We start from the raw sequence: 27,025 nt of genomic DNA, 5'->3' as shown, positions 1-27,025 counted from the left end.
GGGGTTGTGCACCTGTGTGTGAAGGCAGCCTGCACACTAGGCCTCAGGAGCCAGCCAGGGGTGGGGGAAGGGGAGGAGCAGGGGCATGTGCAGCAGAGCTCTCATGGGCAGTGAAAATGAAGATGCAGGTATGGATGCATACCACACCTTCCCCATATGGCTCACAGTTGCCCTGTGGCACCCTGAATCGGGCTGTGTGGATACTGCTCAGCTCCCAGCATCTTCAGAGGCTCCTCCTCCTTCTGCCCCTGCTGTGACACTCCAGGCTGGAGGGGAAGCTGCATTTGGGTGGCTCCTGCCCCAGCAGGCAGGGATTCAGCTCCAGCTCCTCGCTGCCTTCCATCCAGTCAGCCACCTTCCATTCAATGGCTGCAGCTGGGGCCAGTGGGTGTGGTCAAGAGCATAGCGCAGGCTGCTCTGGGTGGAAGCAAGTGGGGATTGACCCCACACAGAGTAAAATGGAGGCAGCCACAGATGAATCCAACCAATTGGCAAGCACCGCCTCACAGGCTGGATCCAATCAGGTGGTAGGCCAGCTCTGTCCTGCAGGCTGTTTTGCCCACCCCTGAAGTATGGGTTGGTTGGATGAATGGACTGTAAGGTGGATAGAAACCTGGATGATCATCAGACTTAAAGGGTAGTAATCAATGGCTTTATGTCCAGTTGGCAGGTGGAGTACCCAAGTCCTGGGGCCAGTTTTGTTCAATATTTTCATCAATGATCTAGAAAAAAGGTGGAATGCACCCTCAGCATGTTTGTGAATGAAACAAAGCTGGGTGATGTAGCTATCCTGGGGGGTAGGGCTAAGATTTTGAGAAACCTAGACAAATTGGAGAATTGGATCAAAAGAAATCTCATGTATTTCAATAAGGAGAAGTACAAAGTCCTGCACCTAGGACGAAACAATCCCACACACTAGTACAAACTGAGGACCAACTGCCTTAGCAGCAGCTCTGCAGAAAAGGATCTGGGGGTTACAGTGGACAATAAGTTGGATATAAGCCAACAGTGTACCCTTGTTGCCAATAAGGCTAATGGCATACTGGGCTGTATTAGTAGGAGGGTCACCAAAAGATTGAGGGAAGTGATTATTCCCTTCTATTCAGCACTGACAAAGCCACATCTGGAGTACTCTGTCCAGTTTTGGGCCCCCCAGTACAGAAAGGATGTGGGCAAATTGGAGGGAGTCCAGTAGAGGGCAGCAAAATGGGTAGGGGCCTGAAGCACATAACTTATGAGGAGAGGCTGAGGGAATTGTGTTGGCACTGTATTTAGGACCCAGATGCCTTGTTCTGGGAGGACCCCAAACCCTCAAACCAACCAATACCTTACCATTCAATAATAGGAAAATTTACTGATATGCAGTGATGACAGAAAAGAATAATACAAGCAATTCTATAACTACCAATCCTAGGGCTGTCATCAGAGTCAAGATACATCTGGCCAAGACATGAACTTCACTCTGAGGTTCACCGTGTGCAGCATGTTACAGTTTACGTTTTGTTGTTTGCTTACTCCCATTTATGTCTGCAACCTGAAGGTCAGAGGTCAACCCCCCTGCCACCTCCTCCCCCCATGGGGTGGATGAGATAGACTGATGGTATGCTCCCTGTCCTGTGTCTTGGGTTCCCCTCTCAGGGATGGAGACCCTTTATAGCTTTATGGTCTGCCTTTGTATTCTCTCTCCCTCCTGATGACTCTTCCTCTATGGCTATCACTAACTGGTCTCTCTTGTCACAGCAAAATTTTAGGTATGTGCTGCCAGCACAGAAGATTGAGACTGACATGCATATTGGACTCTGTGAGTGGAAAGTTCCAAGGCTCACCCAGCCCTTGCCCCCTGGGTAACCTGTGGACCTGTCAATCATTGTTGACCTACTTTCCCCACAGATGCATGCTCAGATTGTGTCAGCTTCTGACTGAGAGCATGCTCAGTCAGAACCTGACATGAGGTAATCTGGCTAGAAATTTCTCTGCGGAGAGCATTCTGATTGGCCACTAAATTCATATAAAAGTTCAGTGCGCCCCCCCCTCAGGGGGAGATCGCGTTAGCAGGAGACAGAGGCTGGTGCTTCAGGGACTGTCTCTCAGTCAGGCTTTAGGGCCTATCGATCTCCTCCTTTGCTTGGCGTTTCATGCTGCTTGTGTTGTTGTATTACGGCTTTGACTCTACTTACCTGGCTTCCGACTTACCTTGGCACTGACTATCGACTACGATTCTGGATCACCCATTGGACTTTGGTTGCAACCTCGGCTCGACTCACCTGGTTTTGACCTCGGCTTCCGATACCACCGCTTCTCGTTGTTGTCCTACGGGACTGGCGTCACGCGACTCACCGTGTGCAGCATGTTACCGTTTATGTTTTGTTGTTTGCTTACTTCCATTTATGAGCTGTTGACCAGCCCTGGGACTTATCCGACAGGCTCGCCCTGTCGGTGAAACTCGTGGGCCAACAGACCCCTTTGTTTGTTAATTGTTCGTATTCATTCTGCAACTGTACCTGAAGAAAGCAGCACTGCGCCTCCGCTTAAAAGCATGAGTAAATAAACCTTCTTATTTGAAACTGTTACGCTTCCGTGCCACTCAGACTCCCTTGCTGAAACTCCCGCCTGTCCCGTGTCCAATCCGCCACCACCCGGCCGCCCCACTGTGACACCGTGAGCTTGGCTCCCCAGCTCCGGGACATCTCTGTGGTCATATACCGTCCATGTTCTGTTCTGTCAGCATATTCCTTTGTTTCACAAGCCCATCACATGCACACATCCTAATTTGAGCTTTCCAGGTCTTGTCCCTAATTTAGTCTGTTTCCCCAAAACCAGAACCTCAGGCCCCGCACTCTCTTGGGCCTTGTGAGCTGGTGTCACCTTATTTCATGTTATAGAACAGTGTGGTATAAGCCCACAATTTCCCAGGCTATGTGTATATCCATTGGCCTTCTTGTGTTACACACCCTATCTGCCTTAAAGTCTGTGAGAACTTTGTGACTGTGTGACCAGGCCTTTAGCAATCAATTAACCCCTGCTGCCATCCTGGACTATTGTTCTAATGCATATATATATTACCTATAAGCTCATTCCCAAGAACAAACCTCTAAATACTATTTTCTAGCCATCAACTGGGCTCGTTTAGTCTGAAGAGAAAACTGAGAGGAGATTTAATAGCAACCTTCAACTATCTGAAGTTTAGTTCCAAAGAAGATGGAGCTAGACTGTTCTCAGTGGGGGCAGATAAGAACAAGGACCAATGATCTCAGATTGCAGCAAGGGAAGTTTAGGTTAAATATTAGGAAAAACTCTCACTAGGAGAGTAGTAAAACACTGGAACAGGCCACAGATGTTGTGGAATCTCCATCTTTGGAGGTTTTGAAGACCTGGGTAGACAAAGCCTTGTATGGGATGATATCGTTGGGAATGGTCCTGCTTTGAGTAGGGGGTTGGACTAGATGACCTCTTGAGGATCCAACCATAACTTTCTATGGCTTTATGATATTATAAAAGAGAAAAAGCACTCAAGTCTGCATGTGTATTTAAGTTGTAGGGACTGCTGTCTGTGGTGTACATTCCTTCATGAATGACCCAGGATCACTTCATCAAGACAGTGGTCAGAGGGATGAGATGGGCATTTGTGAAAGCCTGAGTTTAGTAGACAGCTCATCTTTTAAATGCCTTGTCATTCATTTTAATTACAGAGCTACTTAGGTTCCACCACAAATACATTCATTATTAAAAATATACATATTATGAATGAAGAATCACAAGGCTGGATTTCTAGAAAGAGTTGTTTGCAGCATTGTGCTTTTTATAGATTGATGGGCTTGGACTGTGGCACCTGGTAAACCATGGCATTCAATTCTTTAGATGCATGCCAGGACCCTCTAACTCTCGAACTCATTACCCAGGGCACAAGAAGAGGGCAGAAAAGGATGTGTATTCAACTAACAAGGTTGTATGAAACTGTGCTGAATGCTGACACTTGAGTTCTGCAAAAGAACATTTGTTCCCACATAGGATTTAAAAATCTCAGCACCAACCACTGCATTACACTTACTGACACAACTCTGAGGGATGTCTTACTATTTGAGTTTTCTAGTGCACTTCTTCACTAACTATTCAGTTTCCAAATTTACTCTGATATCAGACATCCAGTGAAGTGTCCTTTTCCTTTATCACTTTCAAGACATTTGTCCATAACCAGCCAACAGCTAAATTGATTAGCTACACTTTCTTAACTTTGTTTTACTTCTATGTGGATGTTGTTAGTTATGTCTTACCTTCTTTGTATGTGTGGCAAAGTGGGAACTCCCTGACCAGCCACAGTGCTGGTTTCTCCACTTGCCTCTGGGCACGCCACTCACCTGTCTCTCCTGCCATGCCTTATTGCAATTAATTAAGTTGTTAATTAAGGCAGGAGGCTGCCCATTTCTTGCCCTAGTGCCAGAGGACACTATCTGTGGCTCTGTTCCTTCCCTACACTGCAGCCCAAGCCTCACAGATGGCATCCAAATAACACACTACTCCCAGCCTACAGCTGGACCAAGCTTAGTCCTCATTGTCAGGCCACAGACACGCACACATTCATACCACCCTTCTCTCACTAGGGCCTCACACACTCCACCCCCTCTTACAGGGTCTCTTTCACACATCGACAACTTATACTGTCTTGCTCCCTCTTTGAGCTGGCCCCTTAGGCCTTAGGCTTTAGCTAGCTCATACCTTGGGTGGCAGACAAACCATCTTCTGGGCCTCTCCTGTGACCCTCACTGGGGTAGTGGCCAGACAATTACCTGACTGGATCTAAGCTTGTCCTGGCCCCTTCTGGGGCAACTCTATACATTCAGACATACTGGGCTCCCAGACCTCTGGTTTTCCCCTCACTGGGACTCCTCATCTCCTCCCCCTCACTGGGGCCACCCCCTCGCTGGGGCTCCACATCTCATACCACCGCCCCACTGAGGTCCCCCCTCACTGGGGCTACATATCTCTGCACCCTCACTGGCACTCCAGACCCACCCCCCTCACTGGGACCATGGGGCTTCCCTCTCCAGTGGGCTCAGGTGGCTGCAGCCATGCCTGACCCCCACGCTCACTCCTCAGGGACTTGCACACCACAGGGCTACGGTGACTGCAGCCATGGCTGGCCCCCAACTACCTCCAATGATAAATGATCCACCCAAAGGTGAGGGCTGGGGTTAAGGCACCCCTACCCACCTTTCACCAGGGTGGTAACTGGCCTGGCATTTCCTGGGGGCTCCCACTCCCAGCAAGGTACAGTTTTAGGTCATGCCCAGGACCAGGAGCCTCCAAACCATCCCCTGTAGCTCCTGCCCTTACCTCTAGGATGTTGCATGCAGCCTTGCAGCCAGGTGATGTTACTGCCTGGCCTGCCAGCAGCAAACTGCTCTCTTTGTATAGGCGGCCACAGGTCTAAAATGGCCGCTGCAATCAAGCACCTGCTTGGCTCTGCTCTTAAAGTGGCAGGCACCAAGAGTGCCCTACCACAGTATGTTTTCCCTAGTTCGAGTCATTTTTGTCTTTAATAGTTAACTTGATCTTGATCAAGTTGTTACCATGTTCTGTTACTCTATCTATGACAAAATGTAGTGCCCTTCTTCCCTTTCATTGTTACAGACAGCAATAATTTTTATCTTTGATGAAGCTATTTCAACTCATCTCTGTCTTTATGATTCTCTTTCTTAAGATCAAGTGTTACTGCTCTATCTCTCATGCTATTTGCTGTAGCAGCAGTTCACCAGGGATTAACTATTTCTGGAATTCATTCAGTAACTCAACTAGGCCTTTGTACTTTGGACAAAGACAGTGTCTCCCACTATAGCTATTCATACTACTCTGGCACAAGACTTATTGATGGCAGGAAGGCAATGATTACAGGTGTCACAAGGGTATAAAGATAGTGAAAGTCATAGATTCTCAGATGTCTTTCTTATTCTACTACAGAAAGGTATTATAAGGGAATTCTATTTTGAGGCTTTCATATTTATAATTAGATTGCCAAAGAGGAGGAAAAGAAATTATACAGTTCATACAACACACTTATACTTGATGCCTTCTACATAGATTTCTGCTCTGTAAGGCAAAGGTAACATGATAACATTGTGTAATTTATGATGAATAATAGCTATACCAGTACACAAATATTTTTTGAATCATTCCTCCATATTTATTTATGAACCAAATCATTCATACTGTTATTCTGAACTACTTTACTTACATTGGATGGAAAATGTAGCTGCACAACACGAGTGCCAAGCCAGAAAGTGTTTAATACTTGTTAATGTATTTTTCCCATCTGTAAAGAGAATTCAATAGTAAAAGAAAATGTTAAACAGTGTGCCATTAAAATGATGCATCTAACTAAAAATGTATATACCCCAGTTAATTCATGACTGCAGGGCATCTAATACAATTGCAATAAATGTGATAAGCACACATAGCTTAATAACAATACATTATGTTGTTAAGCTTTAGTTAGTAGTTACTAAGCTTATATTTCTGTATTATAATATGCCTGGCAACAACTTCTAGAATATTTTCACACAGAGAGAATCCAGAAGCCTCTAGAGACTTTTAGAAGTTAGAATGAAAAGAGCTGCCTATTGCACGTTGTTGTTAAAAATGATTTAAACCTCAAGAACACAAATTCTCTTCAGATCACAGCAGCATATTAGGTCATCTGTGAGTACTTTGTTCCAAATATCAGCTCTGGGGGTACTGGCAGAAAAACATGGCTTTTGCATATGTTTCCTTCCTGGTATCAAGAATGAATAATGTGGGACTCAGATAAAGTGGCTAACTCTAGGAACTATGGACCTCATCATTATCCCTGTTACTGTGGCCCTACAAAACTGAAAGGGAAAGACTCTGGTACTATTCTATTCCTGAGATTATCCAGCAAACAAAGACACCTGGAACAAACAACTAAATCACCAAAAGCGCATGTGGGTCCAGGTTGGCAGTTTTATGTTTATGAGAGAACTCAAGCTTCAAAATATGTACATAAACCAGTATCAGTGGCTTGAAGTATAAGCAAAGCAAGGTTTCCATCTTATTTCAGACAGGAGGCATCATAGTATATGCACTCTGGTATGCTTTGGATTGGTACTACCCTATACGGAAGAGTGAAACATAAAAGCTGCTTCCTCCCTCATAAAAAAGGTGAGGGTAGAGAGAGTAGAACCACTGAGAGAAGCCTACCTGGCTAAACTTGATTTTAACTGCCAGTTACTGAGGAACGCTTAAGACCCCGGTAGACAGAGCAGCTTGTTCATTTGGAACTTTATTGTAAGACTTTAAAAAAAAGTGCATTTGGACCTGATCATCAGACCTCTGGACTAAAGTTGGATTCTCTGAAACAGGAACCTATAGACGGATTGTACTTTAAAAGCGTATGGACTAGGCCTTCGGTAAATATTGGATCTCTCCAATGCCATTATGAGTAATTTCCACAAAGTATCTTACTCCCCACATACACACGGAATGGAATGCCATGAAGCAGAAAAATTTCTATACAGAAATTTTACAAGGGTGTTATGATTCATTCATATTGTAACACCGAGTTACCACCATACTGAAAACTAGAACCCAACACACATAACATCCATTTGAGACTAGTGGAGCTCTTTAAGAAGTTCTGTGCAATTAACAGTGTAACACAGATTTCTCTATCAGCTACTGCTACTACTGTTCCAGAACTGTTCAATCCAGCCTGCTAGTAATCCTGTGGGCTACCAGAAATTTGCAGGGCAAGGCAGGGAGGAATGGCATGGCTAGTGGGGCATGGCCTGCCTCACAATTCAGGATCCCTGAACACCTGGACATCAGGGATGAGCTAGGGCCCCCCAGCTCTGCAGCAATCCAGACCCCTATTGCCACTTGCCCCAAGACACACAACTGACCCACAGATATGGCCCAGGGCCCTGGGTAAATTTGACATCCCTCCTTTGTATAATAGCTATTCCTGTGTACGTAAGGAAATGTCTCATAATGATAAAAAGCACTCTTATACAGACATGTTCCCCACTTAAAGCTGTATGGGTAAAACCCTATCAGTAATAAAACATACCACAAATCAAAGTGATATATATACTGGCCTAAAAATGTGTGTATAGACCAGGTCTAAAGCCAGACAAAGAGACTTTGACCCAGTCCAGACTGGAAAAAATATATGTATCGTTATGTATAAAAGTCTGCATAGTCAATATATTAGTTAAAACATGGTAATTTAGATGTTTTAATCACTAGTTATCACTCAGTGTAGCCAAAAATGACAGGCTTTCAATTGGTATTGAATTTAGTAAGCCCAGTTTTGATCAAAAATTATACTCATAGTTACTATCTTTGTCTATACTAAGCATAAAGTGCTATTTAAAATGTGTTAATTAACTTGCTATTTAATACATTTGATTTAAAAAAAAACACTTTGTTTTGTCAGGGCCACTTATTGTCTATCCAAATATCCACAAAATACTATTAGAAATGTATTATGTGCACATGTAAAAAAAAAAGAAAAGAAAACTCAATATTACCTTGCAAAATAAAAAGCCCTACTCTGAGGTAAATCTATGACCAGGTTAACAGATTTTCATAAATTCAGAGATTTTTAAGGCTGTGAAAAGAGCAGTGTATTCATTTATTCTGATCTCCAACATAACACAAGCCAACACCGCAATTTATCTGCCAATCCCATATATATCTATTCTATTTGAATATATTTCTATTCAGCTCCCAGATTACTGCACTTGGACGCACAGTTTGGGGAGGAGGTGAATAGCCAACAGTGGCACAGGAACATGTTAGGGACTATTTAGAAAAACTGGACGTATAACAAGTCCATGGGGCTGGATGGGATGCACCTGGGAGTGCTCTGAGAGTTGGCTGATGTGATTGAAAAGCCACTGGCTATCATCTTTTAAAATGCATGGCAATCAAGAGAGGTCATGGACACCTGGAATAGACAAATATACTGTCCATCTTTAAGAAAGGGAAGAAGGAGCATCTGAGGAACTACAAACTTGTCAGCCTCACCTCAGTCCCTGGAAAAATCATGGAGGAGGTCCTCAAGGAATCCATTTCTAGGCACTTGGACGAGAAAGTGGTGATTAGGTACAGTCAGCATGGATTCACCAAAGGCAAGTCATGCCTGATCAACCTGATCGCCTTTTATGATGAGATGTCTGGCTCCGGGGATGTGGGGAGACCAGTGGATTTGATATACCTTGACTTTAGCAAGGCTTTTAATACAGTCTCCATAATATTCTTGCAAACAAGCTCAGGAAGTACAGGTTGGATGGATGGTCTGTAAGGTGGATAGAAACTGAATGGATCTTCAGGCTCAGAGGGTAGTAGTCAATGGCTCAATGTCTAGTTGGCAGCCAACATCAAGTGGAGTGCCACAGGAGTCAGTCCTGGGGTCGGTTGTGTTTAATAATTTCATAAATGACCTAAAAGATGGGATAGAGTGCACCCTCAGGAAGTTTGTGGATGACACAGAACTGGGGGAAGTAGTAGATATGCTGGAGAGTATGGCTAGGATTCAGAGAGACCTGGACAAATTGGAGGATTGGATCAAAAGAAATCTCATGAGGTTCAATAAGGATAAGTGCAAAGTCCAACATTTAGGATGGAATAATCCCATACACTGGTACAAACAGAGGATTAACTGGCTAAGCAGCAGCTCTTCAGAAAAGGACCTAGGGATTACAGTGGAAAATAAACTCAATAGGAGCCAATAGTGTGCCCTTGTTGCAAAACAGTCTAACAGAATCCTGGGCTGAATTAGTAGGAGTGTTGCCAGCAGACTAAGTGATCATTCCCTTTATCCAGTATCGGTGAGGCCACATCTGGAGTACTGTGTCCAGTTTGGGCCCCACACTATAGAAAGAATGTGGACAAATTAGAGAGTCTAGCAGAGGGCAATGAGAATGGTTATAGGGCTGGGGCACATGGCTTCTGAGGAGAGGCTGAGGGAACTGGGCTTATTTAGTCTGGACAAGAGAAGACTGAGAGGGAATTTAATAGTAGCCTTCAACTACCTGAAACATGGTGCCAAAGAGGAGGGAGCTAGACTGTTCTCAGCAGTGGCAGATGACAGAACAAAGACTAAACATCTCAAGTTGCAGCAAGAAAAGTTTAGGTTAGAAATTTGGAAAGGCTTTCTTACTAGGAGGGTAATAAAACACTGGAACAAGTTACCCAGAGAGGTGGAGGAATCTCCACCCTTGGAGGTTTTTAGGACCCAGTTGGGGAAAGACTTGGCTGCAATGGTATAGCTGGGGATGGTCCTGCTTTGAGCAGGGGGTTGGACTAGATGACTTCTGGAGGTGCCTTCTAACCCTAATTTTCTATGATTTTTTAACTATATAATCAATTCTATTTGTGATTTAAAATCCATATGCACTTTCCTGCATTTGTCAGTACAAAAGTCTCTTTGCTACACAAGTATATTTAAGAAAGTTTTTCATTAACTTATGGATATTTCCCATTTAAAAACAACCCAAAAATAATTTGAGTTTTTATACCTTCTTATGATTTAGTGAACATGAATATTACAGCATTTATTGGCATATTACATTTTAATCACATCTAATAAATGTAACTTTTTAAGTACACTTTATGTTTAGAAAAGTGGCTTGATTTGTCTTGCTTTATCACAACTCCTGCACCCCAAGTATCAGCCCACCTTAAAGAAACTTACCATGATGTTTCTGAATGATGACATTATACAAATATAATAATATTCTTACAAACTATATATCTGTTAGATTTTCAACAGTTTGGGGACAACCCAGTTTCTTTAGAACTGTAAAAAGGCCCTGCGTGTTGACCACATTGAAGGCCTTCATCAGATTGATGAAGGCTATATGCAGTGGTATTTGTTTTTCTCTGCACTGCTCTTGTAATTGCTTCCCTGAAAATATATCAATAGTGGAACATCCTAAGTGAAAACTGCATTGACTTTCAGAATAGATTTTATCAACTACAGATTGCAGCCTAGGGAGCATAATACAAGTGACAACTTTTCTGATGATGTTCAACAGGGAGATACCTCTATAGTTGTCACAGTCACTTCTATCTCCCTTATTTTTGTATAATTCTAGAAAGTAGGGTTATCCTCTATGGCAGTACCACAACATTTGCCAAAATGATATGAAGTTGGTCAACATCAATGTAGAAAGCTGGGAGGAATGTGTAGAATCCTGTCCAATCTGGAGGGACTGGGTGCAGCACAACGTAAGGCACCTTTGATCCAGAGAAGGGAAACATGCTGTAAATTTGGACGCTGACTCAGACAACACATGGATCTGCAAAACTTGTAACAAGCTGTATTGCTCTTGAATTGGGCTTGTCAGCAACAAGCAGATTCTTCAGGCACCTCACTAGACTTTTTACATGTACACCATGATCCGGAGGATTGACAGTTGCCTTAGATCTGTTGGATTTGTATCATATGTTCTGAAACACCAACAAAGAAAAAGGAAGGCTCTGATGTTTGCTATAAAGGCTATAAGTGAAGCAGACACAGAAATTATATAAATGTAGGGCTGAAAGGGAGCCCAGTAGATCATCCAGGCTATTCTCCTGCTCTGAGACAGGATCAAGGATACTGAGAATGTACATACTCTTAAAAACGTCCAGTGAAGGTGATATCACAGTTTTCATAACTAGTCTGCTCCAGTGCTTAACCATCTTTAGAGAAAGCCTTTCCTAATATATAATCTAAATCTTCCTTACTGTAAATTAAACTAATCATATCTTGTCCTTTAGTAAAATACCGAAAACAACTGAGCACTATCCTCTTTATAAACAAAGCTTTACATATTTGAAAACTGCCCTTCTCCTTTTCTTCACCAACTAAATCCTAATACCTTTTCCCAGAGAGCATATTTCTAAAATCTGTTACCATTCTTGTTGCATTTTCTTTGGATGCTCTGCAGTTTGTCTACACCTATGCCAAGTATGGCACCTAACACTGATCCCATTACCCAGCTGAGACTTCAGCATTGCTGAGTTGAGTGGAATAAATCCTATGTTTAACATACAACGCTCGTAATAATGCAAAAAATATTTGTTTAATTTGCACCATCTCAGCATGTTGACTTACATTCCAAACCACTACAACTTCCAGATCCTTTACTAGCCAGTTATTCCACATGTGGTATTTGTACAGTTAAATGATCTTCCTTAAGTGTATACGTATTACAATCTAACCAAGGGTAGGTCAGTGTAAATGCCTAGGTATGCAAAGCATTCAGAGGGTTTAGGCCACCTAAAATTGGTGCCTCAAATGTTAACTAGGTTTAGATTGGTCTAGGTTAATTCAATCTAAAATGGGTCAGCCAAGCCAAAGAACACCTGTATACATTTACAGCATTTCCCCATGGCTGGGAAAACCCAGCCACTCAGCACAGCTCTAGGGCTGTGCTGTTTATACCCTACACCCAATACTGACCAGGATATTTTTAAACCCCCAACACCACTCTCCAACTGGGCAATCCTTCCCTCCTCCTCCTCACTGTAGACCCCACCAGACCCATCAGGCCCCACCAACACCCCCACAGACCCACAGATCTATTTTATTTGAGGCTATTTCACAAATTTATCAGGATCATTTTCAATTTGAATTCAAACCTCCTAAGTGCTTGCAACCCTCCCCTGTTTGTAGTCATCAGCAAATGCTGTAAGTATTCTCTATTTTTTATATTCTCTGCTTTATCATCATAATGTACTAGACCCAGTGGAGACCTCTGTAAAACCTCATGTAAGATGGTCTCTTAGCTTGACAACAAAGCCATTGATTGCTACTCTCTGAGTCTATCTTTTTTTTTAAGAAACAATATTATGCCCTGTTACGATAATTTTATCAGAACCATATTTCTCTAGTTTGCTTGTCAGAATGTCATGTGAAACAGTGTCAAAAGTCTTTGTGAAGTGAAAGTATATCACATCTACCACTTCTCCCTTCCCCTTTAGGCCAGTTACTTATCCTGTCAGAAAAAAATATTAGATTGGCTTGACACGATTTGTTCTTGATAAATCCATGTCAACTCTTCTTATTACCTTATTGTCCTCTAGGTACTTACAATCTCATTGTTTAACATTTTTTTTTGCATATCTTTGTGGATATCAAAGCTAGACAGACTGGTCTATAAATTTAATTCTCCTTTGCCAAGATTGGTACCATGTTTTCCTTTCTCTAGTCTTCTGAGAATGGTCACATTATCCATGTGTTCTTGAAGAAAATGCTAACGTATATTAAACAACTACTGTATATCACATGGAATCAGACAGACTGTTTATAAGCAAAAGGCAACTTAAAATTGACAGAAATTTATAACATCATATGACTACAAGATAAAAACTTGATAAAAGATAAAAAACAGCTAAAAGGAGATACCATTACTTTCAAGAGACTTTAATATCCATCTCAACTAAAATGCTACAGTATCTAAAATAAAAGTTTAAAGCATTTCGGAATTTACAACATTTACAGAAAAATACTGCATTTTTTCTTTAGGCATCATTGGCATTGCACTTGTGTAATCCTTCTGCTGAGCACCTGTCAGCAACAACAAGGGCTGGGCTCAGTTTTGGGGAAAAAAATATATTTCACCTTGGCTCAAGCCCCCACCCTCTAGGGCATCCAATAAAACCAATAACCCTTCCCTCACAAGCAGTGTAAATCCAAATGTATTAAAAACATAAAGAAAAAGCAAAGTAAACACTAACTATATCTTTTAAAACACTTATAAACTACAAAACAAGGTCTATAGGTGGCACCCTCTTTGAGAGGTTTTACCCATACTGAGGCAATCCAGGATTTGGGGCTCCCCATTGGGTAGTTTCGAGGGCCTGCACCCCCACAACTGCCCTTCAACAATGGGCTGGAGAGAGGGGCCCACACCAGAGTGTCCTATGAGCTACCCAATGGGTTCACAACACCGCAGGGAGCTGCTAGAGACCGTAGGTCCTTCTGCATGGCAAGGGGCCTTTTGTTGCTCCCTGTGAAGCTATAACACTGATCTCTACTTCCACGTGGTAGTTTTGAGGGGATAACTGCAGCTTTTGTCAGCATATCGTACCCCAAAGTTTCTAGTCCTAATCCCAGCTCTGCTGGAGCAGGAAGCTACAAGAGAACTCAAAGAAAAGGCAGCCACACAGCAAAAGAGTCTAAACTACAACCAACACCAACCATGCTGCTTGGTCAGGACAAAGAACTACAAAAACCACAACAAGTGCCAGGCCCAAAGCCAGGCCCAAGCATGCAGCAAACATACAGCAGAGGTCAGATACATAGCTATGCTAAGACACAACAGCTTATAACAATAAAAGTGGAACTCAGGCCTGTCTTACACCAGAGCCTGAACAGGTAACAGGAGAGCACCAGGCCTATGTGGCTGTGGCCTGGATATTTAATCTCAGATATAGTGTTATACTGGGACCTAACAGCTATGAAACAATAAAAAAGGGGGCTGGACCTACCTTGACTGGGGCCTGAACTACAACTAATGCCCAACCACACTGCTTGGTTGACACACAAACTGCAAAAGAGAAAAAAATGGTCCAAGCCTATTTCGCTTGGCTTGAACTGTGCCACAAAAAGCTGGCCAAGTCTATATTGCACTGAGACCTAGAAAAATAAGAAGTGCCAGGGTTTCACCCTGGCCCAAATCTGCCAGCCAAGCATATGGCTAGGGTTCAGCCCCACACAGATGGGCTGAAAAGAAATAGCCGTAAAACAGCAAAAAGGCCCCAGGCTTATCACTGCAGCTTGGACATCCCAGTCTCAGTTGCAGTCTTACGATGCTGAGACACTGCAATCCTCAACACAGGGGACCAGTAACTGCCAGGACCCTACTCTTGATCAGTCTGCACTAGGGATTAACACTCATGGTACCACTCAAGGCCTGAGTAGCCAAAACTGCCAGGAGACATGCAGCTAGGGTTCAGTGACACAGCTGTGCTGAACCCACAAGAAGTTGCAACAGCAACTAAAAATGCCAGGTTCTCATCTTTGGCCCAGAGCATGCCAGCAAAACTGCCAGGCTCCAACCTTGGCTAGTTTGCTACAGTGATACTTCCCCATGGCATCATCCCACTCAAAACCCAGGGAAAAAAAAGGGGAAGAAGAGGGAGAGAACAGGGGTCTCAAGCCCTGAGACAGCCTCTGTACTTGAGGCTTTCCTTTCACATAGCTTCAGTTTGCTTCTCCAGTGAAGAAGGGGAGAGACCCCCACATGGGGAGCAGGTTTTCTGGCTCCCAATTCAGCTTTCAGGTTTCAGCAGCCCCAGGAGGAAAAACAGAGACCCAACCCAGGTGACCTGAACCTTAAATAACTTTTCTGACATCACCACTTGGTCCCAATCAGAAGCAGCAGCATTTGAACACTGGTAATACAGACCAATCAATTCAAAGGTGGTCAGTGATCCTGGTGAAGTGGCTGGAGTCACCAAACTGGTCCCACAGGCCCCCTGCTGGGAATCTTCTTCCCGCGGTGCTCACCAGAGAGCAGAGAGGCTACTTAAAGTCGAGGGGGTGGCGGGAGGAGCGCCACCTGCCCAGACCCCCGAAGAGACCTGGCAACATCTAGACCCCAAGGGGAGAGGGATATCAGGGGGCTGAGACGGCGAGTCCCGACCATGGGAAAACTGCGGAGCCTGCATGCCGCCTCCACATGGCAAAGGAAGACAAGCAGCATCTCTAACAAGCCACTAATGAGACAATTAGCAGCAGGAAGCACCCAGTGGGAACAGAACAGAAGGAAACTTTTGTTTTTTCTTTCCTTTTTACTTTCTTTCTATTATGGGGAGCGGGCTAGGACTCAAGCAAGACTGAGAAGCCTGGAGACTCCCTTCGCAGGGCAGAGGATGTGGAGGGTACCCTGAGGACACTGATCATTCAACGCAGCCACAAGTGGGCAAAGCGCACAACCTCATGTACCGTCCCAATTGAGGGGCCAGAGATCCTGTGCAGAGTACAGGGGTGACTCCAGGGACAACTCTGACAAGCTGCTGCCTCCCAACTGGTTTCCTGTAAAAAAAAAAGAGAGAGAGAGAGAGAGAAAATATATAGCACTTAGATTATAAAATCGACCAAGCGTGGTCCTTCTGTGGGTACTAATTATCATATCAATACTTTTCTCCCCATTTTCTTAACAAGATAGAAGTTGTGGCAGGCGAGAACCAGAGGAACCCACGGTACCCTGCACAGACACACTAACATACCCCAACCTACATCATTATCTTGTGTATTAGTGCAGTAATAAATGTGAATTTAAATTTTTACAAGGTGACAGGCACATTCTTATTTTCATGAATACTACTAAAAAGTATTTCTTCATATACAATACTCCTTGAATTCCTTAGTTACAAAGAAGACAAGCAGAGTACCCAAAAAATATGAACCAAAAGGACAAACTAATGTTAAGTCCTTGTCCTAACAGATTGTCAATTCCATTTCTTATTCTTTGATTTATAGTTGTCCCTTAAACTCTGATTCAACAAATATGTGACACAATGTTTTGACTCACAAATGTTTTAATGGAGCTAATTTATTTGACTAGGTATATTTTAAATAATTTCTATGATCATTTCTCCAATTCCAGCAGTCATTTTTTTAATATAATCTCTGTAGAAGTGGTGGTTCAATGGAACATTTTGCATGCATACATAAACTCTGTTTCATGATTTTACACATGTATATTATTATTTGCATCCACACAAGCAGAACAAGACCTACTATCACCTTCTTTGTGCTAAAAGTCTACTAAACTGAAAACTAGGACTCAGCTATAACATACCTATAGTATATCAAATGTTCTCTTCACCTTCCTTGCAACTGAACATGAAAATAACCAGTGTACAATCAAGGTAGTATTTCAGCAACATAGGAGGTTCAACACTAAAACTGTCTATTAATTTTTTTGTTGAGCATAGTCAATAATACGAGCAAGTAAGTGCTGATTCAGCTTCACAAGTATCTTAGGTAAGTGGAAACACTAGAACTAAGGGATGTGTTACTCCTTAAATAGCAGGTAAACATTAAGCACATTAAGGTCATTTATCTGGTTTAAGGGGGAAAGAAAGGGAGCACAGCTGCCTTGAAACCTTTCCTTGTCTTTAGAAAAAAATTGTCCTTTAGGAGATTACAGTAAACTGTAAGAAATGGGAGATGTCAAGCAAAAACAAAAAATCCTTTATGAAACTGGACAGGGAAACAGTGACAACTAGCAAGAAATCAAGACAACTAAAGTGAGGAGGATATTTCTTAAGAGGACTCCTTACTCTCATAGTGTCTCTTGTGACTAGACAGCCTAACTTGATAACAAGTAAGGCCCTGATTTTAATTTTCCAAACCTGATCAGAGAAGGTCAATCCAGCTTCAAATTGTCATTCTTTTATCTATTCAAAGGAATGCCTTTCCTTATCTCATTGAGTGCAGCTCCTTCATATGGAATTCCCTAAGGCCTCAGCCCCTATCACCAATTGTGTTCTACTGTTGCATTAAAATATTTCATATAATGCCTGTTAAACATGTTTTTCTTTAAGTTCTGTCTGGCAGAGGGAAAATAATGAATATGTTTGAGGGAATACAGGGGATATTTTTGTTCCATTTATTACTGTATTATTAATATAATTAGTACAGTCCAGGCAGCATTTTTTCTCAGGAATATATTCTCATTTTACTTGATCCTGTTCTTGTTTTCCTTTCATTCAGAAATACTCACTAATATCTTATTTCCCAGTTAGTCCTTTTTAGTGTTCTATGCAAGGAGTCATCAGCATACATCCCACAGTCTATATCTGGCCCATAGAGTCACTGGACCCAACCTGGGTCTCCCCATGGCTACTGCAGGGAGGCAGAGAAAAGCAGGAGCAAATCGGTTCCCAAGAGGGAGCATGTGTAGACATGCTCCCCAAGTACACATGCTGTGCAGTAGTTTTACTGCACAGTAAGTCTACTTTGAATTGATAGCACTTGCAGACACAGTCATTAGGCCTAATTTCAAGCCAAATAACTTTTGTACCCACAGTTATTCCACATCTAGATGCCTAAGTCTTGCTTTAATTCTGACTGCCTAACTGTGGAATGGGAAGCTTAACTCTGGAACTTTAAATGGGTCAGGGAACCATCCAGCCCTGAAAAAAGATTTCCCTCCCGGCCAACTGCTCAGCAATAATTAACTAGTCCATGTCAAATATCTCATGTAAATTCACATGACATTCTGCTTTAATTTGGCTAGCACTGTAGGCAAGATTATAGGTCATGATATGATTCTGATAATGGGATAGGGTTAAAGAAAAACATGGTAAACAAAGGACCACACAGCACATGCTGAGGTCACATTAGGGTCATGGAACTGACAAAGGGATGGAGGGGTCCAACGTGATATAGCCATGTGAGGCTGGAGCAAAAGGTAAGAAATTCCTGTGAGATGAACAATGGGTTTATAGAGAAATGAAACAGTTCCAGTAAAGACATGCATACTGTTACATAGAGTTGGCCCAATGGGACCAAACTAGAAATTAGATTGACTAACTGATATCAGTAAAAGGCAGAGATGGTCACTATTGGATATGTGTGGGAGTGCCAAGTATAGCAGTAATTATAAGTTTTTTAATGCAGAAGAGTAAGATAAAGTCTAAGAGAAAATGCAACTGGAGGCTAATTTTACCCTGATCATTGTTAAGTTAGCTTTAAAAGAAAGGCATATAAGTAACAATAGCAGGGTGGTTCAGACCCATCAGTTAGTGATGGTCCAGAAATCTCAATACAGTTTGAACTGAGGGCAGTAGTTAGCTGAGGTAGTCTAAAGACAGACTGAAGACAAGGTAGGATGGTACTGTAAACATTAATGATCAGTGGCTTGTGGTCGTGCTGCTCTTGCTGGCCACCGACTGGCAGAGGGGCAACAACATGAATGGCTGTGCCACTCCTATTTTGATCTAGGTTAATCAGACAGGACAATCAAGACCACCTCAAATAAGATATCCATTTATAGCTCATGATGCCGTTTTCTATATCTAGCAAGGAAATGGTAAAGCAATATATTAGAATAAAGTTATTAGAAAGCTAAATAAACAAGGAAAGCTGCACAAGCAATATGACAGAAGTATTGACTGTACTGATAAGTTCAGCAACAAGTGTTAACAAACTATTAACAACAACATATATATGTAGGAACAGGAGGTGGTATTAGATAACTGGTTAAAGAAAGGAGATCCTGCTGATCCAAATAAGTGTAGAAATTGCATTTGCACTACTGCATAAGAGCACTAAGAGCACATACATGTTGTTTACTTCCCAACTCTGTGTCCATAGGTAAAAATAAAAGCCACACTCACTTGTTCCCCTTAGAGGACACTCAAAGGCACATTAGGGACTGGTAATTAGGCCAAGCAGTTTGTTTGCAGCATACCTGAATACATGCCCCAAGGTCATGCTTAAGTTAGCTGTCTCCAGAGAGCCTGAAAATCATAAAAGCATAGAAAATTGGGGTTGGAAGGGACCTCAGGAGGTCAACTAGTCCAACCTCCTGCTCAAAGTAGGACCATCCCCCAACTAGATCATCCCACCTAAGGCTTTGTCTAGCCAGGTCTTAAAAAACTGTAAGAATGGAGATCCCACAACCTTTCTGGGTAACCTGTTCCAGTGTTTTATTACCCTCCTAGTGAGAAAGTATTTCCTAATATATAACCTAAACTTCCTTTGCTGTGACTTGAGACCATTGCTCCTTGTTCTGTCATCTGCCACCAATAAAAACTGTCCAACTTCATCCTCTCTGGAACCACCATTCAGGTAGTTGAAGGCTGCTATTAAACCCCACTCAGTCTTCTCTCCTCCAGTGTAAAAAAACCCAGGTCCCTCAGCCTCCTCTCATAAGCCATGTGCCCCAATCCCCTATCCATTTTCATTGCCCTCTGCTGGACTCTCTCCAATTTGTTCACATCCTTTCTATAGTGGGAACCCCAAAACTGGACATAGCACTCCAGATGTGGCCTCACCAGTGCTGAATAGATGGGAAAATCACTTCCCTTGTTCTGCTGCCAACATTCCTACCAATTCATCCCAGTATGCCATTAGCCTTCTTGACAACAAGGGCATACATATATTCAGCTTATTTTCCAATGCAACCCCAAGGTCCTTTTCTATAGAATTGCTGCTTAGCCAGTCAGTCCCCAGCCTGTACTGATGCATGGGATGGCACTGGTACAATCAGATCCTCTCCAACATAGGCAAGGCCATGCCAGTCCGACTAATTCTCAAATTCAGTTATATGTCACATAGGTTAAGTGGTAGACACTATCAGGTTTGAGAAGGAATTTTTACACACATGGATTTAAGCTCTTCTGGCTTAGGTCCTCAAAAATATTGTATTGGAATCAATGGGAGTTGGACACATAAATATCTTTGTGTATTTGGACCTCAAGTTTTAAAATGGGACTTGAGCTTCTACATTACTACGGTACTTCTGTAAATCTTATATATTTCAAAATAGTGAACTCACTGAAACAGAGTACACAAGTAAAGAGAGCTCAAGCAAACCCTTTCATTGAAATCAGTGCAACCACAGTGAAGTCAATGAGTTGCACAAATACATATATTCTCAACAGAATTTGGAGAGACATCACAATAAAATATGAATAGATGGAAGACAAATTATCTGGCTCAACTTTAAATTGCATATGTTCCCTCTTAATCCTTCAAGTGGTCCCCAGTAAAATCAGGGGGTATCATATGCCCAGCAGGATGAGGGACACAACCATGATTGTTTTCTTTAAAATCTTGTAGATTCGTTTTCAGTTCACTAGAGTGAGCAGTTAGTAGCATTAAGCAAAGACAGACACAATGTGCGAAGCTTCAGTCACTGATTCAATTTTGTGGAGATTCAGCCCAATTCAACAGAATCAAATTGGGAGACCCTTTAATCTTTTCAAATCAAATCAGAACCCGCCGGATCGATTCAGAGAGATTCAGCAATTTAGACATAGACACAGGTTTATATTTTTTTTCTACATGCCTCAAGGTACCAAGCAGCTCATGAACAATGAGATGGTGGGGTGGATGGAGCAGCCCAAAGGAGCATAGAGAGGTCCCCAGTGTGATTAGTGGTGGACCCAGAAGAGGATCAGAAGCACCTCTGGTTCACTTCCAGGTCTGCCACAGAGCGCGTGGGGGACCACCCCCGACTAGGCGACTGGTGCCTCCTGGGTCTGGGGGACACCCAGGGTCCCCCTGTGGCCAATCATCAAGCCGGGAGACTGTGAGCAGGGGCCCTGCATGCTTGGCAGCAGACCAGGAAGTGGACCGGAAAGGACTGGAAGCATTGCCAATCCATTTCTGGGTCTGCTGTGAGCACATCCCTCCAACCCCCCGACCCCTTCCTGTGGCATGCTTCATCCACTCCAGTATCTCAGCGTTCACGAACTGCACCTGGTACCTCGAGGTATGTAGGAAAAACATTTAAAGCTGTGTCTATGGCTGAATCACTGATTCTCTGAATCAGAATCAAATCTTCAGATTTAGCCTAATCAAATTGGAACAGTGATCCAAGTCAACAAATCAAATCACTGTCCCCCGAATAAAGCCAAATCCAAATCAAATACAGCCCACTTCGTACACATTAGTGGCCATGTGATAAGTGGCGCTGCAGATATATCTGCAGCACCACATATTGCACACTCAATTGTTCGCCACACTGAAAAGAAGCAGCACAGGGGGGTTGACCCAGGGAATATCCAGGGGTCAAAAAACCCCACTGAAAATAAGGATGGAGCAGTATACACAGGGGCCACTCAAAACTGGAGCCTGGCCAACCAGAGACACATTCTGGCTGCCAGCCAGGCTCTGCACAGCAGGATTGCTACTCATGCAGCCCCAAGAAGCCCCCAGGACCCCAAGTAAAGCTGCTGGGGACAGCCCAGTGCAAACCCCAGCTTCCCCTACCCCACCCAGGGTAACCTGCCAACTGCCAGAGGGCATGTGGCACAAGCGTTCACCAGTGACAACTAGCAATGACACAAGGTGCGCCCCTGCTAGTTGTCCCCAGGGAACCAAACATGTATGCACATGTGGACGTGGCCAAAGAGGGCAGGTACTTTGACCCTACAGTGTTTAAAATATAAATTTAATTCTGCTTTAATGATAAATCAGTTTAGTCATTATCACATACCAAGTGAAAAATATTGTTTCAACATGTGTTTGTATATTACCATACCAGCAGCCACTTATAGTGACCCATTATCACTAATTATTCCTTTTGATTTTATATGACTCTAATATGATGTTAGAACAGGTAGCATCAGTAAGACTGAGTGAACATTGAAGACCTTGGGCTATTCATGCTTGATTTATCTCCAGTCTACCATTGATTCAAGTTGATATTCAAATTCTGAGGCTAAGAACATAGCAAAAATAGACTATTCACCAATTTCTACAATAACATTTCACTGCATGTGAATCAGCAACAATGCAAAGTGAAACACAGAGGCCTGGCTACAGGATGGCTTTATGAACAATTAGGACAAAGGAAAAAGTAAGGCAAACATCATAGTGTCCTTTTCTCTTTTAATTTATACACCATTTCAAAATTCTGTAGCATGATTATGTTACAATTACACCTTCTGGAAGAAGCAAAAATGTGAAAACCTCCATGTTCTCCACAGCTCCTACCTGTCAGTGTTTGAATTTAAGTCAGTTCCAGTGCCTCCCTTGAGCATTAGCAGAAGAACAACCTGTCTTATATATTTTTTCTGGATGTAAATGTCAGCTTTATCACCAAGCAGGACATATGGCAGCAAGTTCTGGAAATAGTGAGCTATTCCATAATGAAGTCAAATCTGCTGCTGAAATTAGAACTCAGAGCACCGCAAGGCAGGGGTCAGCACACACGGGGAAGTAAGTCAGTGCACCCACCAGTTGTTTACCTCTTTTGACAAAATTTGTTTCTTAAGCTTTCCTTTAAACTGCCAGTATAGAAATTGTTCTGAAATGCTTATAGTTTGGGATGTAGCTGAAGTGAAAACCTTGATTCCAAGGGAACTTCCACAAGCCAATTTTTTTCCTCATTTTGATGTAATTGTGTATTTGAAGTCTGCCTTGAATTAAGGGGGCAAGGCATTAAGGGGGCACCACACTAGGAAATGCAAGTCAGATTCATAGTGTCCTCCTTAGTTTCCCCATTACTTCAGAAGGAAACAATTTGCAACTGCTCACTAGCCACAGCAGATGAATCTGCTGCAAGGCATTGGCCAGCACAGCTGACTTGACATAGGACAGTAGTGTAACTAGGGGTGGGCAAGAAGCGCAGAAGCCCTGGATGCTTCCTATGTGTGGGCACCAGAAGTGGGGGTGCCCTGCCCCTCCAAACTTTGAGCTTTCCGTGTGGCAGCTCCACGTCAGGTGTGCTGGGTGTGAGATGGGTGGGGGGGTGCACAGCATCAGCAGCTGCATGGGTGCTGGACAAAGGCTTGCTCCTAGGGCAAACCACTGCTGTGAAGGCGTTGCTAGTTGACCCTCTTGCCCTGCTTATTATTATTATTTGCCACAGCAATTCAGCTTTTAAATTGCTGCCCAACAGACCTTTCACATTAATGCTAGCAATAGCAGCATGTCCTGTTACAACACAGCCAGCCACTGCCCTTACCCCATGTGTCACCACTGCCCAGGGCACAGAACTACCCAGTTATGCCTCTGACCCAGGAGAAAGCATCAGTGAAGCCTTGCCTCCATCCACCACCTGACTAGCAGCTGAAGGTTGCTCTAGCCAGCAGTGCTGCAGCCTTTAATCCTCTGAGTAGTTTTTAGTTTTAGCATTATGCTTTATATCAGGTTTTCTTTTTATTGAAAAAAAAATAAGAAAAAACATGCCGTGAAGTAAATTATCTAGCAGTGTATAAGGAGTTATCGGGAAAATAACTGCAGATAAAAGGATTAAAGCAATTAGGTTAATATATCTATCCTACATTGATCAATTATTCATTTGGTTTCACCTACAATAGTAACTTCCCATGTCAAGAGCTAAAATTACAAATCTTGTGCTTCTTCAGTGCACAAAGTCTCTGTGTGTGTAGCACTATCACATATGCAAGACAATACTTGCTAGCCAAGCACCAAAGATGCTTCTAACCTGTTCCATCACAGAGACTCAGTCCTGTCCTGGAGTGTGCAGAGTATACCCTATGACACCGTTTCTCAACCCATGGGATGTGAACCAAAAGAGGGTTGAAAGAATATATGAAAACATCGTGAACAAACTTTAAACAATGGATCAACACATTTTATAACTGGATTATCCTTTAAAAGAGAAAAATGAGGAAAATGACAGGTTTGTCCCCTGCAGGCTGGCAGAGCTCCATCCTGCAAGGGACTGCTTGGGGCTGGGGGGGAGTGGGAGAAGGGCAATCAGACAGGGATGTCACATGCATGTGGCACCCAGGCAATGCAGAGAGCAGCTCCCACAGTTCCTTACAGGTAAGTCTATGGGGTGGAGGGGCGAAGGAGAGGGGAGCATAGATGATGAGTCAGGGGGCAGGGGAGCACAGGTGACACTGCCTACCTCCTCACTTTCTCTCCAGGGTAGAGCCATGCCCTGAGGGGAGCTGTGGCAGGGCCATGACAGCAGGGTAGAGCCATGGCACAGAGCATGAGCAGCTGGCAGCGACAGAAGGTAAGGGCAGTGTGGCCCCCAGCATTACGCGTCATGCTGCTGCTGGTGTGACTGGCGAGGGGGTTCTGGTAGCAGTGGCAGCAATGAGTCTTGCTGCTCCACTCTGCCCTCCCATGCCAAGTCACACCCACTGGGCCACAGACGTGGCTCCTGCCTGTGCCGTTCCAGCCAGGCTGCAGCCCTGTGCCCATTGTGGGTGCAGAAATCTGAAGGGGCACCCTCTACCACACCCCACACACCCACCCCTTGCTCTTCACACTGCTGGGCTGGGGACTGGGGACAAGGGTCAGCAGGTCAGGAGTAAAGGGCAACAGCAGAGCTGGGAGATGTGGGCTGTAGGTTAGGAGTGTGGGGCACCAGCAGGGTTAGGGGGCAGTTTTCTACTTAAATTATTTACTGGTTCAGGACTGGCCATTAATGTTTACAAATGAGTCCTGGTACAAAAAATAATAGTTGAGAACCATAGCCCTATGAGATATTGAGCCGTTTAAGGGCCCATTAATTACAAGGGCTAGCTTTGAAGGCTCAGATTTGCAAAATCAGGCCAAAGTTTTAGGGGACAATATACATATATAAATAAACACTTATACTCCATTGAGCATAAATCTGATTTTTGCTGTGCTTCTGCTTTTTCCATGCAGTGTTAAATAAATTTCCAGATTGGGATTGTTCCCTCTTAGAAATGTGTGTATTATGTGTTGCCATATCTGATCTGACTTTTTTTCATTAAAACGGCTTTGCACTTCATGGCATTTCTACCAACACAGGGATCTTCAGATTTTTAGATACCGGCCTCTACTTTTGTAGATGCAAAAAAAAGACATTTATTTATTATTTTTAAAAATGGAGATCCAATTATCTCCAGTACCATCACTGATTGCACTAAACAATAGAAATGAGCCTAGTTCTGGGAATAAAGTTTGTTTCCAATAAGGCAAAAACTGAAGCTAAAATACCCCTCTCTTTTTCCTACTAAGATTAGGTAGTGAGTTATAGATTAATAAAACTAGGAAGGATAGTAAAATAAATCTTTTTTTTTTTAAATGGGGATAATATTCTTCCCTAAAACACTGAAGCTCAGCCCTGATCAGCTGCAACTCCCAGTGAAATTTATGCAAGTTACTGATTCCCACCACCAGCTGATTTTCTATAGATTTAAGGCCAAATATTGAATAATGCTGAACACTTGCAACCTCAGTGAAGCTATTAAGCCTATGTTAGAATATGACCTTTAAATAGGGTGATCATATATCCTGGTTGGGCTGTGAAAGTCCTGGATTTCATAGGCCATCACAGCGTCCTGGCCAGTGTGTAGAAGTTGAAGCAAAAGTCCCGGATTGGTGCCATCCTGCCCTCACATGCCTGATCTGGTTCCTCCTGAACAGTGGCTAGAGGTAGGATGGAGGCTAAGCTGAGCACTGCTTCTCCTGCCCGGGGCAGGGATTGGCCAGGGCAGGACAGGCCAGGGGAGAGGGCTGGAGTTGGGGCCCAGGCATGTGTGTGGGCTGGGATGATTGCCTGCCACTGGCAGCCTTGCGCCCTGCTGTTGTGGCCACTGCTAAGGCCCAGACTGTGCGTGGTGGCCCCAGGCAGCTGCCAGGGGTGGAGGAGAGGTGCCATGTGGTTGCACAGTGCAGGTTGGTGGAGCCTGGGGGTGCCGCAAAGGGGCTGCTCCCAGCCAGATCCAGCTTCTGCACACGGGGGGTGGAGCCTGGTTGCAGGCCTCCACGCTGTCCCACCCATCCCCACTCTGGCATCAAAGCTCCTGGGAGCCACGGAGTCAGAGGTATGTGGCTGAGTGTAGCGCCCCAAATCGCAGATTTTCTTACCCCCTCCTTCAAAATCATCTGGTCACCCTACCTTTAAAGAATCTGAAAGAGCAGAAAAAAAGAGCATCAACATGAATGTAGCTGCTGCAGCTTTTTCGGAAAGAATCATGACTTTCACACAATCCAAATGTATTTTCAGTATCATGACAGTGTTCCTTCTTTTATGTTACCACTTCCTTTTTGTCCTAAATGCCATCAGAGACATCAGCACTAAGCCCAAAACTTTTTAAGGGCAATTTTTCTAAACAAGAAAACAAGTATAGTTTATCCCTCAGATTAACATTAACAAAACTAAGTATTGAAATAAAGTTTTTTAACTGAAGACCTCTGACTGACTCTTCAGATGCAATAAAAATTTGCTTTTGCACCCACTCAAAATACATAAATAATAAACTTGGCATGCAAGTTTATTGAAAGCAAATTAGTACAGTCAAAACTTTGCTCCATGAAAGTTAATAATCCCAAAAAGCCCTTATATCTTTTCCAACAAAATATCCATTTCAGAAGGTTATT

At 43.3% G+C, this 27,025-nt stretch overlaps 1 long non-coding RNA gene across 1 annotated transcript in view; it reads right to left on the bottom strand.

Moving 5' to 3' along the window:
* LOC109311757 overlaps positions 1-26,555 on the bottom strand; it is an 80,010-nt gene extending 53,455 nt beyond the window's left edge. The window contains exons 1-2 of the long non-coding RNA XR_002101601.1: positions 26,513-26,555; positions 6,230-6,307 (exon numbers count right to left, since the gene is read on the bottom strand). This is a non-coding gene — a long non-coding RNA (uncharacterized LOC109311757). The remainder of the gene's footprint in view (positions 1-6,229; positions 6,308-26,512) is intronic.
* Between the last annotated feature and the right edge of the window lie 470 nt (positions 26,556-27,025).

The sequence above is a fragment of the Crocodylus porosus genome, unplaced genomic scaffold (assembly GCF_001723895.1).
Source record: "Crocodylus porosus isolate Cpor-Errol unplaced genomic scaffold, CroPor_comp1, whole genome shotgun sequence".
In the NCBI taxonomy this organism is placed as follows: domain Eukaryota; kingdom Metazoa; phylum Chordata; order Crocodylia; family Crocodylidae; genus Crocodylus; species Crocodylus porosus.
The sequence above is the reverse complement of the archived record's forward strand: the minus strand, read 5'-3'. Positions and strand labels throughout refer to the sequence as shown.